Source organism: Giraffa tippelskirchi, chromosome 7 (assembly GCF_054371585.1).
Source record: "Giraffa tippelskirchi isolate mGirTip1 chromosome 7, T2T-mGirTip1v1.2.pri, whole genome shotgun sequence".
Taxonomy (NCBI): domain Eukaryota; kingdom Metazoa; phylum Chordata; class Mammalia; order Artiodactyla; family Giraffidae; genus Giraffa; species Giraffa tippelskirchi.
Genome location: NC_137281.1, coordinates 45,889,127 through 45,903,640, shown reverse-complemented (window position 1 = coordinate 45,903,640; position 14,514 = coordinate 45,889,127). Strand labels below are relative to the sequence as shown.

General features: G+C 44.1%; 1 protein-coding gene across 7 annotated transcripts in view; it reads left to right on the top strand.

Annotated features, from left to right (window-relative positions):
* DRC4 (dynein regulatory complex subunit 4) overlaps window positions 1–14,514 on the top strand; it is a 123,189-nt gene that overhangs the window by 31,274 nt on the left and 77,401 nt on the right. Inside the window, exon 12 of one of the 7 annotated variants that reach the window (XM_081508024.1) lies at window positions 924–2,225. The exons of the other annotated variants lie outside the window; for them this stretch is intronic. The gene's annotated coding sequence lies outside the window, so the exon portion shown is untranslated. Of the gene's footprint in view, window positions 1–923; window positions 2,226–14,514 lie in introns of those variants that run through there. 7 annotated transcript variants of the gene reach the window in all.

Here is a 14,514-nt window from a genome sequence, read left to right as displayed (position 1 = left end):
TGGATTTGCCTCTCGGGGGTTGTTAAACCAGAAGATACAACTCAGCCAAAGCTCATTGGAAGGAAAGGTGTATTACTTGAAGAAGTATAGAGAATATCAGGGAGCTTTCCAGAGCAATGTCTCTCCAAACTACAGTTGGGGAAGCTTTAATCTATTGGAACAGGCATATTCAGGCTTCCCTGGTGGCTCAGATGGTAAAGAATCTGCCTGCAGTGCAAGAGACCTGGGTTCGATCCCTGGGTTGGAAAGATCCCCTGGAGGAGGGCATGGCAACCCACTCTAGCATTCTTGCCTGGAGAATCCCATGGACAGAGGAGCCTGACAGGCTACAGTCTACAGGGTCAAAAAGATTCAAACACAACTGAAGTGATTTAGCATGCACGCTATCTCCATAGTGGCTGTTCCCAGTTTACTTTCCAGCATCGTTGGAGAAGGGTTCTCATTTCTCCACACCCTCTCCAGCCTTGGTTCTTTGTAGAATGTTTGACAGAGGCCATTCTGATCCGTGTGAGGTGATACCTCATTGTAGTTTTGATTTGGATTTCTCTAATATTCAGCAAGGTTGACATCATTTCCTGTGATTTTTTTTTTAAAGAGTATGAGTGAAACCTCTTGCAGCTGACTTCTTGAATGTCTGCCCTGTTTTTTTTATGAACACTCCTAGAACATTTCTTGAGGGCAGTTGTTTACTCAACCCCGCAGGCCTTCTGAATACTGTGTCCATCAGCACAGCTTTTAACGTTGTTGTTATGGAAAACGGCCACAGGGTGGCAGCATTTCTTCATGCCCCTTTCTTTTTTCTTTTACTTGCTCTGTAATTTTATTTTGATCGTGGAATAGAATTGATGTCCAATGCTGTGTTTGTATCAGGTGTACAGGAACTTAATTCAGCCATGCATAAACACATATATATTCTTTTTCAGGTTCTTTTTCTCATATACAGAAGATGCTAAAAAGTACTGAGAAGCAAGAGTCAGAGAAGGGAATAAAAATGCAGCAAGATGTGGTGGAGGTGTTGGAAACAAATGGAAAATCCAAGAAATGTAATCCTGTAGAAGCAGGGCTCTACAGTTTTTTTTTACATATTTATTTATTTGTCTGTGTCAGGACTTAGTTGTGACACTTGAGATCTTCATTGCATCGTGCAGTCTTTCATTGAGATGCAGGGACTCTCTAGCGTGGCTCACGGGCTAGTTGCTCCGAAGCCTGTGGGATCTTAGCTCCCAGACCAGGCATCGAACCTGACTCCTGCATTACAAGGTGGATTCTTAAACCCTGGGCACTCAGGGAAGTCCTAAAGTCTATTCAAATTTAAAGCACAGAAACTAGATTTTGGGATTCTTGACAGTGGGTCCATTTTGCCTAAGAAACTGCCAGAGAAGCCACTCACCATCCCTATTGGCTTTGATTTTGAAACAGAGAAAAGAATCAAACAATGAGAAGCAAAGAAAGTATAGGAAGATAAACACTTTAAATTTCATGCACAGCCTTGCCTTTCTTGTAGCTTGTTAGATGTTGTGAGTGTTCCTGAAAAGAAAGAAATTCCACTCATTGACCCCAGGTCATCTGCCTTTGTTTGGAAGAAGAGAACCCCAAAACCCACCCAAGAAGATGAAGATGAGGAACAGCCAGTAGTGATAAGAGCTCAACAATTGCCCCACTACGGAGTACCTTTTAAGCCCAAAATCCCAGTGAGGAGAACTACGGAAACAGGCCCTTTCTTTTTTGATTCAAAAAAGTCACTTACAGAAGGAGAAGAAAATAAAACAACTGCAGAAAGGGGAGGTGCCTAACTTCTAGGCACTTCCTTTGCTTCATTTTAACACCATTAACCTGCAGCAGAAGATGAAGAACACAACTCAGGTTGAGCCTTCTGCTTGGAGCCTGGCAGAAGAGGAGCCTGAAGGCACAGACTTGGGTTCTCTCTGTGCCCCGGTGACAAAGAAGGCTCCTCCTGGTGTGATGGAAAGAGCAGCTCTGGTTCCTAGATGGTGTCTGCAGCGAAGTCTAGCGGTGAAGTCAACTGAAGAACTTGGGTGGTACCCACATAGTCAAGGGCCGCTCACTTATGGTAATTTGTGTGGCTTCCATCCTCCTCCTCTGTTTTATAAATGTCAGAATATATAGTTGATTTAGTTTGTAATTTATTCACTTGAAGTGTAATTTTTACTGCTTTTATCCTTTACTTTTTATATTTAAATCTAAAAATAAAGATACTTGATTTAGTTTATAGTTTATGTCTGATTCTTTTCTCTTCTCTGTGGAAAATGAATTTGGAGTTAAGGGGCCCTTTGCTATGAGAGGGGAGCCTCGTTAACCGCCTCATGAGGAAGAGACTTGACTGATGTGTCCCTCGCCGAGGCTGTCTGTGGGCTTTGGGCGGAGCTGCTGTTCAGGCACCTTCTTCCCTTGTTGGTGTTGACGTTGAGGGAACGCTGAGCAGGACATGTTTTAAGTCCTCCTGTGACTTAGGCTGGAATCAATATGTTTGTCTTACTAAAAATTAAAAAAAAAAGACAGTTCCATCCTCCTCTCCACAGTGAGTCTTAGCATTTACATCGTCAGCACCGGAGGCATTCTCTTTCCTCCATGTTTTCTCCACCCTTTTCCTTTGTAGACTGAGGATGGCCTTTCAAACAGGTGCAGAGTGTTCCCTCGCTGTGGTTTTGATTTGCATGTCTCGAACAATTCCTGATGTGCATCTCATTTTCATGGATTTTGATTTTAACTAGTGTGTGTGGAATTAACTGTGGAAACTTTCTTTTTCACAGTCTGCCCAGTTTTTATTTATTTTCAATTAGTTACCCATGGAAATTTTTAAAGTGCCAGTATCATTTGGAGCCCAGCAGTCCTTGTGAATATGAAGTATTCATAAGTATGGCAGTGAAATAAAAAATAGTTTTCTCTTTCTCTTTTGCCTTTTGAGTTCTTCTCTAACTGTTCCTGATTTACAGTCTGCACTGATAACTGCTTCCTTCTTTACAGAAGACTAACCTGTTATGTAAGCTACATCCTGCACCTGTGTGTGTGTGTGTGTTAGTTGCTCAGTTATGTCCGACTGTTTGTGATCTCATGGACTGTAGCTCACTAGGCTTCTCTGTCCATGAAATTCTCCAGATAAGAATACTGGAGAGGGTTGCCATGCCCTTCTCCAGGGATATCCCGAGCCTACTGCCCTCTAACTCCGCATGAGCCATACTTTGTGTCTATTATCTTTTAATTTCATGCTAGTCACATCCTTAAGTGATGCTTAACTTTATGTTACTCTCTCTGCAAACCTTCCTTTGTAGTTTGTTTGTCTCTCTTTTTGCATTACAGAAAGAAAGCTGCAGTGCAATCCACAAAAGGCAATGGACCCAACTCCTGGGACTGCCTGCCAGACCCAAGTTACTGGGCTCTCTGACGCTAGCCTGTTGACTGTTTTGAAACAATGCAAAAAGAAAGAATACAGGATCCTTACATGTTTGTTCTTTATCTCCAGCCTCTGACTTTGAGCCCCAACTGTGTGATCCCCTGGATTCCCCATCACAGTTCTTGAGCACAAGCCTAGTGTGTTCTCTCCTCTGCCAGCTTGGGGATTAAAGCCATCTTTCTATTTCCTCCAGAAAACATTTATTTCCACAGAGGTACAAGTTTCCTATATTCTTGTTCCTTTCTGCATTGTTTCAAATAGTCAATAGGTTAATATTCTGAAAAGAAGAAAACTTAGTTATCAATGCAGACTGTAGATCAGGACAGCTAAAGTAGAGCAGGAATCAAAAGGCCAAAGAGAAAAAACTTTTTCTTATTTCACTGCAGCATAAGCAATAGCTTTAAAGTTTCTGTTGCCGGAAAAGGCCACAAGGAGACAGGATTTCTTCATGCCTTACTCCTTACAGTAACCAGAACCTTAGGGTTACTTCTGGTCCATGGTTTCTTCTGGCACATGCCAGAAGCCTGTGTCTCATTAATCCTCTTTTTTCTTTTTTTTTTAAACTTAATGTTTACTTCTTTTGGAGGATAGCTGACTTACAATGTTGTGTTTGTAGGTCGAGAGATTCTTCATCACTTATCCCCATACACATATTGATTCATCTTTGCTTTTTTCACATACACGTTATTATAAAGTGTGTAGTACACCACCTTTTCTAAAGTAGGTCCGTGTTGATTCTATATTCTATATGTATTTGAGTATAAATTAATCCCAACCTCCTAATTTATGCCTTCCACCTACAACTCCCCTTCGGTAACCTAAGACTGTGCATGTATTTCACTTTTATAAAATAGCTCATTGGTACCAGTTTCTCCTTCTGAAGTACTTCACTTACTATGATTGTTCTAGATTAATCTATGATTGTTCTAGATTATCCCTGCAAATGGCATTTTTTTCATGGCTGAATCATATTCCATTCTATGCATATATGACTTCATTCATTCATCTGTCCGTGTACATTTTGGTTACTTCCGAATCTCAGCTATTGTAAATGCTGCTGCAGTGCGTGCTTGTGTGTGTGTGTTGTTGCTGTTCAGTCGCTACTTCAATCTTGCAAAACCGAGACGGTCCCCACAAGACACTCAGTCCCCTTTCACCTCCCTCACGCTCTGGCACTCACCATTCTGCTTTCTGTGAATATGGAGCCGACTGCTCTTGGGGCCTTGTATGAGTGGACTCAAACATCATTTGTTCTTCCGTTTCTGGTTTATGTCACTGAGCATAATGACCTAGGGTTCATCCATGCTGTAGCCTGTGTCAGAACTGCCTTCCTTTCAGGCTGGACAACACTTATTCTGTGGATGGACCATGGTCTGCTTGTCCATTCTTCTGCTGAGGGACACACAGAGTATCTACATTCATCTCTCACGTCCTGTAATATTTGTGGAATAACTTCAGAAAGTCCCATGATGATCCAAAAGTCATTCACCATTAACTACTTTATAAACTTTTTTATTTTGAAACCCATCAAAGCTCAGAAGGGAATAATGCATGTGAGCTTCACTTGTGTTTAGGAACGAACGCCAAAGTGTATTCATTTTATTCCCCCTGTGTGTGCTATGCGTGTGTGTGCGCCTGTTTGCGGACATGTGCTGTTTGTGTGCATGGTGTAGGTGCACAGCACATATGTGTGCGACGTGGGTGTGTGTGTTTGTGTGGTAATGGGTCATGGGCTGGGGGCTTGGGGCCCGAGGTGGGCAAGCGGGCACAAGCGGGAGCTCCCTGTGGGTTCTCTGCTCTGGGGGCGTCTATGCCCCACCTCTGCCTGTATTCTCCGCTTGGATGCAGCGCGGTGCCCTGTGGGCGTCAACCCCGGCACGAAGTCACTTGACCAGGAGCCTAGGAAGTGTTAGGCTCCCCACCCCACCCACCCTGCGGGGAAGCAGGACTTGAGCGCGCTCCATCCCTAACTGACCATCAGGATGGATGGACCCGCTCTCCTGGCCAGACCGCGCAGGACTGTCCTTCTTAGGAAACCGGGGCAGCGCCTCCTGCTGGAAGCCTGGGACGCTGCAGCCGGGCCGCTTCCGGTCTGTCCTGCTGCGCTCCAGGAGGTTCCTGGCTCCGCCCTGGGCCCTGACCACCATGTGGCCACAGAACCTGGTCACAGTTTTGTTTTGCCCGTGGTAATGTTTAGTGACAAAGCTTTTGTTCCGTTTGCTGATGTGGGTGAAGTGTGGAGCCCAGTGATGATTTCTTCTTCAAGAAAGGTACATCTTAGTTCTCACATGTGGGTGAGCCCCCTGTCCAACGATGAGAGACCCCAGCTGTGTGACCTGTGCCTCCTGGGAGCGCAGCCCTAAGCTACTTTGAACCTGAACAAGTTCTGTCTACATGGTAGATTCAGACCTCTCCCAAGTCCTGTCTACACTGATTATGTTTAGATGAGACCGTGTGCTTCTACACTGAGAACATTTACACCTGACCGGGTTCTCTGTGCAGTAGGACATGGAGACCTGGGTAGAGACACGGCCTGGCCTCTGTCCTGGAAAACTCTGCCTGTGTCTGAATGTCAGTGCTCCGATGTCTGGGGTCTGGAGCTGAGGTGGGTTTCTCTGGGTAACTGTGGGGTTCCATGGCCCTTGCAGGGGTCAGTGCTGAGGTAGGGCTCTTAGTCTTTCCCTCTGACAAGTTCACCTCCCCTGGGGCTCATCGAGACACCTCAGGTAGGCTACCTGGTTGTTGTTGTTTAGTGTCTAAGTCGAGTCCAACTATTTGTGACCACATGGACTGCAGCACGTCAGGCTTCCCTGTCCTCCACTATCTCCTGGTGTTTGCTCAAACTCATGTCCATTGAGTCGGTGATGCCATCCAGCCATCTCATCCTCTGTTGTCTCCTTCTCCTCCTGCCTTCAACCTTTCCCAGCATCAGGGCCTTTCAAATGAGTCAGCTTTTCCCATCAGGTGGCCAAAGTATCGGAGCTTTAGCTTCAGCATCAGTCTGTCCAATGAATAGTCACAGTTGATTTCCTTAGGATTGATGGGTTTGATCTCCTTGCAGTCCACGGGACTCTCAACAGTCTTCTCCAGCACCACAGTTCAAAAGCATCAGTTCTTCGGTGCTCAGCCTTCTTTATGGTCCAACTCTCACATTGATACATGCCTACTGGACAAACCATAGCTTTGATCATATGGACCTGGCTTGGTTACACACTGGGGGCCCGCTGACCACAGCCATGGTGTCCTGACCAAGGGAACGTGTGACCCCAGGTGGGGGGGTCTGGGGACTGTGTGAGTCTCACCCCATCTGCATGGGTCAGAATCGTGTGCAGAGGGAGACCATACACTCAAAGCTAAGAAAAAGGGAAGATTACATGTGAGCTTCACTTGACTTGTGTTTAGGAAGTGCTTTACAGTGTCATTTTATACAGGCCTGTGCCTATTCCCTCTTTACCCCTGTGAGGTTCCCCATGCCTGGGGCTCCTGGAGACTCCTCGGGTGAGCTACCTGGTAATTATTCCAATTCACCAGCACAAGCATGGTGAGAAGGGAGCAGGTGTACCTGCGCAGTTGATTGAAGGGCACACGAATCAGGCAAAAAGCCAATGAGCTGCAGGTGAGGTTGCTGCTGTGATCTCCTTCCAGTAGACCATCCATGCTCAGCAGAGACCTGCCCTGCCCTTCATCTTCCAGCCCAGCATCTGGTGTGTTTTCACAGCACCTCAGCGGGACAACAAGAGACTGGGACTGCCAGCGCCAAGGTAGTGTGTTCAGCATTATCATGGCAGCTGTAAAAACAGTTAATATCACATAGAACCAAAGGGAAAAGAGGAGGACTTCTCTGGGACAAGTGTCGGGGAAGGAGACTGACCTGACACTTCTATCTACCAAGCCAAGAGCTTATAGGAACTCAATCGTTTCCACCGTAGGGGCCCAACTGGCAGAGACCTGGTGTCCTAACCAAGGGTCTTGCCACCCCAACTCCTGGAGTTTATTTAAACTCATGTCCATTGAGTCAGTGATGCCATCCCACCATCTCATCCCCTTCTCTTCACACCTTCAATCTGGGAAGGTGCTGGGAAACCAGCATCAGGGTCTTTTCAAATGACTCAGTTTTTTGCATCAGGTGACCAAAATATTGGAATTTCAGCTTCAGCATCAGTCCTTCCAATGAATATTCAGGACTGATTTCCTTTAGGATGGACTGGTTGATCTCCTTGCAGTCTGAGGGACTCTCAAGAGTCTTCTCCAACACCACAGTTCAAAAGCATCAATTCTTCGGCGCTCAGCTTTCTTTATAGTCCAACTCTCATATCCATACATGACCACTGGAAAAACCATAGATTTGACCTGGGCTGCTGCCACATCCCTGAAGCCTGGGCAGGCTTGGGTCCCTTGGATGGACTGTCTTGGGGCTAAGGGAGCTGAGGAGGATGTGCCAGCCAATGAGCCCTGCCCCATGGACCTGGTGAGCCTGTTCCCCTCTGCACCAGCCCACAACCTCCAGATCCTGGCGGGTCCTCCTGCAGTGAAACTACACCTACTGCACCCAAAGGATGTGGAGCCTCTGGGCTATAAGAGCTTTGAAAAGCCCCCTGGGTTCCAAATTTCCAAGTGATGGGGTTCCCACCTCCAGCTTCCCTCCTTAGGGTCACCCCATCTATGATGAAAGCACCCTCCACAGAGTGGTGTTGCAGGAATCAGGATGTGTGCAGGGGACAGGGTAAGGAAGGAAGAAGGAATGGGAGACAAGTCTTGGGTGCTTCTTCTGGCACATTCCACCCTAATTGACAATCCAGGAACAGGACTTTCCCTAAGGCTCTGGTTCCCCCAGTAACCAGGGTAGGGACATAAAGACATGCTGCCACCTTGTGGCCATTTATCATAACAACAACTTTAAATCCTTCGCTCAGTTTAGCTCAGTTGCTCAGTTGTGTCAGACTGCGACCCCATGTCCATCGAGTCGATGATGCCATCCAACCATCTCATCCTCTGTCATCCCCTTCTCCTCCTGCCCCCAATCCTTCCTAGCATTAGGGTCTTTTCCAATGAGTCAACTCTTCTCATAAGGTGGCCAAAGTATTGGAGTTTCAGCTTCAACATCAGTCCTTCCAATGAACACCCAGGACTGATCTCCTTTAGGATGGACTGGTTGGATCTCCTTGCAGTCCAAGGGACTCTCGAGAGTCTTCTCCAACACCACAGTTAAAAAGCATCAATTCTTCAGCGCTCAGCTTTCTTCACCGTCCAACTCTCACATCCATACATGCTGCTAAGTCGCTTCAGTCGTGTCCGACTCTGTGCGACCCCATAGATGGCAGCCCACCAGGCTCCGCCGTCCCTGGGATTCTCCAGGCAAGAATACTGGAGTGGGTTGCCATTTCCTTCTCCAGTGCATGAAAGGGAAAAGTGAAAGTGAAGTCGCTCAGTCGTGTCCGACTCTTAGCGACCCCATGGACTGCAGCCCACCAGGCTCCTCCGTCCATGGGATTTTCCAGGCAAGAGTACTGGAGTGGGGTGCCATTGCCTTCTCCGCATCCATACATGACCACTGGAAAAACCATAGCCTTGACGAGATGGACCTTTGTTGGCAAAGTAATGTCTCTGCTTTTTAATATGCTGTCTAGGTTGGTCATAACTTTCCTTCCAAGGAGTAAGAGTCTTTTAATTTCATTGCTGCAATCACCATCTGCGGTGATTTTGGTTTAGGTCCCATTTATTTTTATTGTTTTCATTTATTTTTTTTATTTTTTATTTTTATTTTTCATGATTCTAAGAGGTAGGTCAAAGAAAAACTTGCTGCATTTTATGTCAAAGTGTGTTCTGCTTTTTCCCTTAAGAGTTTCATATTATCTGTCCTTTTATTTAGGTCTTTAATCTATTTGGAGTTTATTTTTATGTATGCTGTTAGGGAGTATTCTAATTTCACTCTCATGACCATTTCTTAAAAATTCTGCACACTGTTCTTCATAGTGGCTGCTACTAATCCACCTTTTCACTAACAGTGTGGGAGGGTTCCCTTTTCTCCACACTTTCTCCAGCATTTATTGTTTGTCAACTTTTGGACAACGGTCACTGTTAACCATGTGAGAAAATACCTCATTGTAGTTTTTATTTGCACGTCTCTAACATTAAGTGATGTGGACATCTTTTCATGTGATTCTTTTCAAGGGTGTGAGTTAAACTTACCTCTTGAAATTGACCACTTGAATGCCTGCCTTGTTTTGAAATTTTTTTTTTTCAGTGACACCTAGGACATTTCTTGAAGGTATTTTTTACTTTCAGCCCCTTGATCCTTGTGCATATTAAATACCCAGCAGCACTGCTTTTCATGGTGTTGTTAAGTTAAAAGGCCAAAAGGGAGCAGCATTTCTTCATGTCCCACTCTTCTTTTTTTTTTCCTATAATTTCCTTGTTATTTTATGTTGGGATATTATTGATTTCTGATGTGTTTGTTTCAGTTGTACAGATACATGATTCGGTTTTGCATGGATGTTTATTTATTCTCCTTGGGTTCATTTTCATGTATAGGTGATTACAGCGTGCTTATCAACTTTCCTATGCTATTCAGTAGTTACTTTTTGATCATCTATTTGATATATATTACTGTATATATGTCAATTCCAAACTCTTAATTTCTCCCACTTGTTTCTGAAGGTTGGGGGCTCTGCAGAGGGCAACAGGCACTCCAGGTTCACTGTGGAGGTACACTGCCTGCTACATGCTCCCAGCTCCCTCAGCCCCAGGACACTCCAGCCTTGGTACCCAAGACAATCAGGCTCCAGGGGTGTGACATCAGCTCAGGTCACTATGGCCTGAGGGGAATAGAATCAACATTTCTTTTTCCATACTTTTCGGTTTTTACCCTATAATTTGAATAGGAGTGAATTACAATCTTGTGGGTTTTTTCTTCTTCTTTTCAATCTACTGCATCTTGATTTTCTTGGTGACCAGAAGTTTCTTTTCTAAGTCTGTGAGGCTGTGTCTCTTTGGGAACGAACTTCATTTGTATCCATTATTAGATTACACCTGGAGGTAACAGCACATGATACTCGTCTCTCCCTGTCTCCCTTACTGCACTCGGAATCATCATCTCTCCTTTACTTCCTGTGGCTGGACTTGGCATTTCCGATTTCCTTATCGTTGAGAAAGACTGCATTGTGTACAAGTGCCTCATCCTCTGTTTCCATTCATCTCTAATTTCTACGTTTAGCTTGCTTCCCAGACTAGACTCTTGTATCTTGTTGGGCCAAGATTGCAGGGGTTCCCATGTCTTATATTTTTTTAAAAATTTTCTCTGGGTTTATGCCCAGCTGTGGGACTCCTGGGTCCTAAGGTACTTGTGTTGCAGTGAAAAGGGAGTAAAGAGGAATTTGTTGAAGTAAAAAGAGAAAAAGAGAGAGAGAAATGAGCTTTTCTCTTTCCCTTTCCTGAGAACAAAAATGATAAAGAGAACAGTGAGCAGACCTGAATATTCCTAGTTTTTTTTTTTTTTTTTTTAGCCATTCCTAGCTCTGCATGTCTGTAACTAAGTTTGCTTTCCTGCCCCCTTACTCTTCAGGAGCTATACTTTGCACCTATTTAAAGTCTCCTCTATAATGGGAACAATTAAATCATACTAAGGATAATCAGTCTAATAACACTAGAAAACTAGGCTGAGTGCCTTATGGACAATGCCAGTATATAGTTTCCCTAAAAAATAAGGATTGGTATGGAACAAACTAAATCAGATGACTTAGGTATATATTGATCTATACATAATGGAAGTGCTTGACTTTAGTTCTTACTGATGACCTTATTATTATTGCTAGCTATATTGTTTTCTATATTGCCTCTTTCAAAAGTGTTGTCCCGAACCAAAGTGAAGTAAGTCAGAAAAACACCAATATAGTATACTAACGCATATGTATAGAATTTAGAAAGATGGTAAAATGATCCTATATGCAAGGCAGCAAGAGACACAGATGTAAAAACAAACTTTTGGACATTGTGGGAGAAGGCAAGGGTGGGATGATTTGAGAGAATAGCACTGAAGCATGTATATTACCATATGTAAAATAGATGACCGGTGCAAGTTCGATGCATGAAGCAGGGCACTCAAAGTTGGTGCTCTGGGACAACCCAGAGGGATGGGATGGGGCGAGAGGTGGGAGGAGGTTTCAGAATGGGGGACACATGTACACCCGTGGCTGATTCATGTCTATGTATGGGGAAAACCACCACAATATCGTCAAGTAATTATATTCCATGAAAATAAATTAATTAATCTAAAAAAATTTAAAAAGTGTTGTCCCTTACATTACCAAGTGTGTGACAAAATGGTCATGTAAGCCCCCAAACTATGGTCAGATTCATGACCCTAAAGGGGCTCTGCCATCTACCTCTACAAAGGTTAAATCATGGCCACTGAAGCCGCTGACCTTCAACACCCTCTGAAAGGAGTTCAGGGTGGAAATTAGGAATGAGGCACTCTGTGCTCTGAAAAAAAAAACTGCAGAAGAGGCCTTCAGATAGTTAGATACTTTGGGGAGGAGATTTTTATGACCCCTGATTCTTGTATCTTCTCAAACCTAGAGAAACACTAACATCACTGACAGTGACAGCCCCTTGGGCTATTAAGAAAAACATTTACAATTAAAGTCAAAATAGAGTAGCTATGGAAATAACTAGGTGACACTATGGTGTGATTTCAGATACGTCCTTGTATTGTTGAGAACTTGAGTTTTCTGAGCTGTGTCAGACTTAGGATGCCATCAGCCATTCTGAAAACCAAGTCTGCTAGCAGCGAGTGACTACAATCTTACTTTTTAAAGGTCTCTTATAACTGTTATATGTTTAGACAAGGAAATTGCTCTGGATCATATGTTGACAAGAAAACAAAATGTGTAATGACCAATAGCCACATTAAAGGATTAAAGGTTAAGATCTACATAGATAAACCTAGACAACTGGCTACCTGGCTTGTACAAGTCCCCTCAAAGTGTTAAGTCTAAATTAGGATTCAGGTTCAATTTCAGGCTTAATTTTTTCTAATTTGTCTATCAACGTTCAGGTTGTCATTCCTCCAACTATTTCTGAGTCCTAATGGCTCCATCCCTTTGGACAGGGTGACCCAAGCATTGACCCTATCTGGACCACAATCAAAATCGTCATCAAACGTACCTTGGTTCTTACTCATTCTTTGACCTCTAGTTACAATAACTCTTTTACTGATCTATGGCCTCTGTTTTCTTTCTTTTTTTTTTTATAAATTTATTTATTTTAGTTGGGGGCTAATTACTTTACAATATTGTAATAGTTTTTGCCATACATTGACATGAATCAGCCATGGGTTTACATGTGTTCCCCTTCCTGGACCCCCCACCCACCTCCCTCCCCATCCCATCCCTCTGGGTCATCCCATTGCCCCGGCCCTGAGCCCTTGTCTCATGCATCGAACATGGAATGGTGTTCTGTTTCACATATGATAATATACATGTTTCAAAGCTATTCTCCCAGAACGTCCCACCCTCACCTTCTCCCTCAGAGTCCATAAAATTGTTCTATGCATCTGTGTCTCTTATTCTGTCTCGCATATAGGGTTATCGTTACCATCTTTCAAATTCCATATATATGCATTAGTATACTGTATTGTTGTTTTTCTTTCTGGCTTACTTCACTCTGTATAATGGGCTCCAGTTTCATCCATCTCAGTAGAACCGATTCAAATGTATTTTTTTTAATGGCTGAGTAATATTCCATTGTGTATATGGCCTCTGTTTTCTTAAACTACCTGTTAAGACTTGTCTCCTACTGATAACAACAGATTTACATCAAGATAATAATGATTCGGAGAGAAAACACACTACCCCCAAAGAGATTACAGCCTCTCCTCCAAGCAAGATCCTGTGGCAATAACCACAAAAGTCACTCTGGGGCCCCCTAACAAAACAGGGCAAGAGCTCCACGACCCTGATTAGATAGGGTCTCTGAGTCCCATGTCAGCACTGAAGAAGTTACGAAAGATTGACCTTCTGTCCCTCATCACCCCAATGAAGATTTCTTGGGGTTCACGTCTCTCAAGGAAAAGTTGAAATAGGAGATAGATGGGCCCCTGGGCTGAACAGCTGGTGATTGTCAAACAGAGCAAAACTGAGGTTTTGTCCTCAGCTAGACAAGAACAAGAATGACACCTATGTCCCTTTCTCCATTGATATGGAGGAAATAAAATGATGGGGGAATTTGTTGCAGTGAAAAGGAAAAAAAAAAAGAGGAGTGAGTTTTTTTCTTTTCTTTCCTGAGAACAAAGAAGATAAAGAGAACAGTGAGCACGCCTGTGCATCCCTAGTTTTTTTTACTTTCAGTTCGGCTCAGTCACTCAGTCGTGTCTGACTCTTTGCGACCCCATGGGCTATAGCACACCAGGCTTCCCTGTCCATCACCAACTCCCGGAGCTTGCTCAAACGCATGTCCATCGCGTTGGTGATGCCATCCAACCATCTCGTCCTCTGTCGTCCCCTTCTCCCCCTGCCTTCAATCTTTCCCAGCATCAGGGTCTTTTCCAATGAGTCAATTCTTCTCATCAGGTGGCCAAAGTATTTTTACTTTAGTTAACTCCTAACTCTGCATGTCTGTAACTTAGTTTGCTTTTCTGCCCCCTAACTCTGCAGGAGCTACACTTCACACCTATTGTCCTTTGCTTACCCTTACAGCACCCTTCCCCTTGTAGTTACACATCAGAAAGAAGGCTGCAGAGGCATGGAACTGCTAGACTCAATTACTGGGTTACTGATGCCAGCCTATGACTGTTTTTGAGAAGGTTCTAACACATCTGTTCCTCCTCACCAACCCCTCACTGCAAGTCCTTGCCTTATATAAGCTCCTAGACTCCTCATGGCAGGGTGGGGGAGGGGGGCAGTTCTTGGGGCATGAGTCTACTGTGTTCCCCTCTCCACCGGCTGAGGATTAAAGCCACCTTTCTATTTCCACCAAGTTCGGTCTCCATATTTTTTTAATTCAGCTTTGGTGGACAGAGAAAGCCAAGATTTTGGCCAGCAACACTTGTGTGTTATTTTTAAGTGACCCTCCACACGTTCTCCTAAGTATCATTGTGAACAACAGTG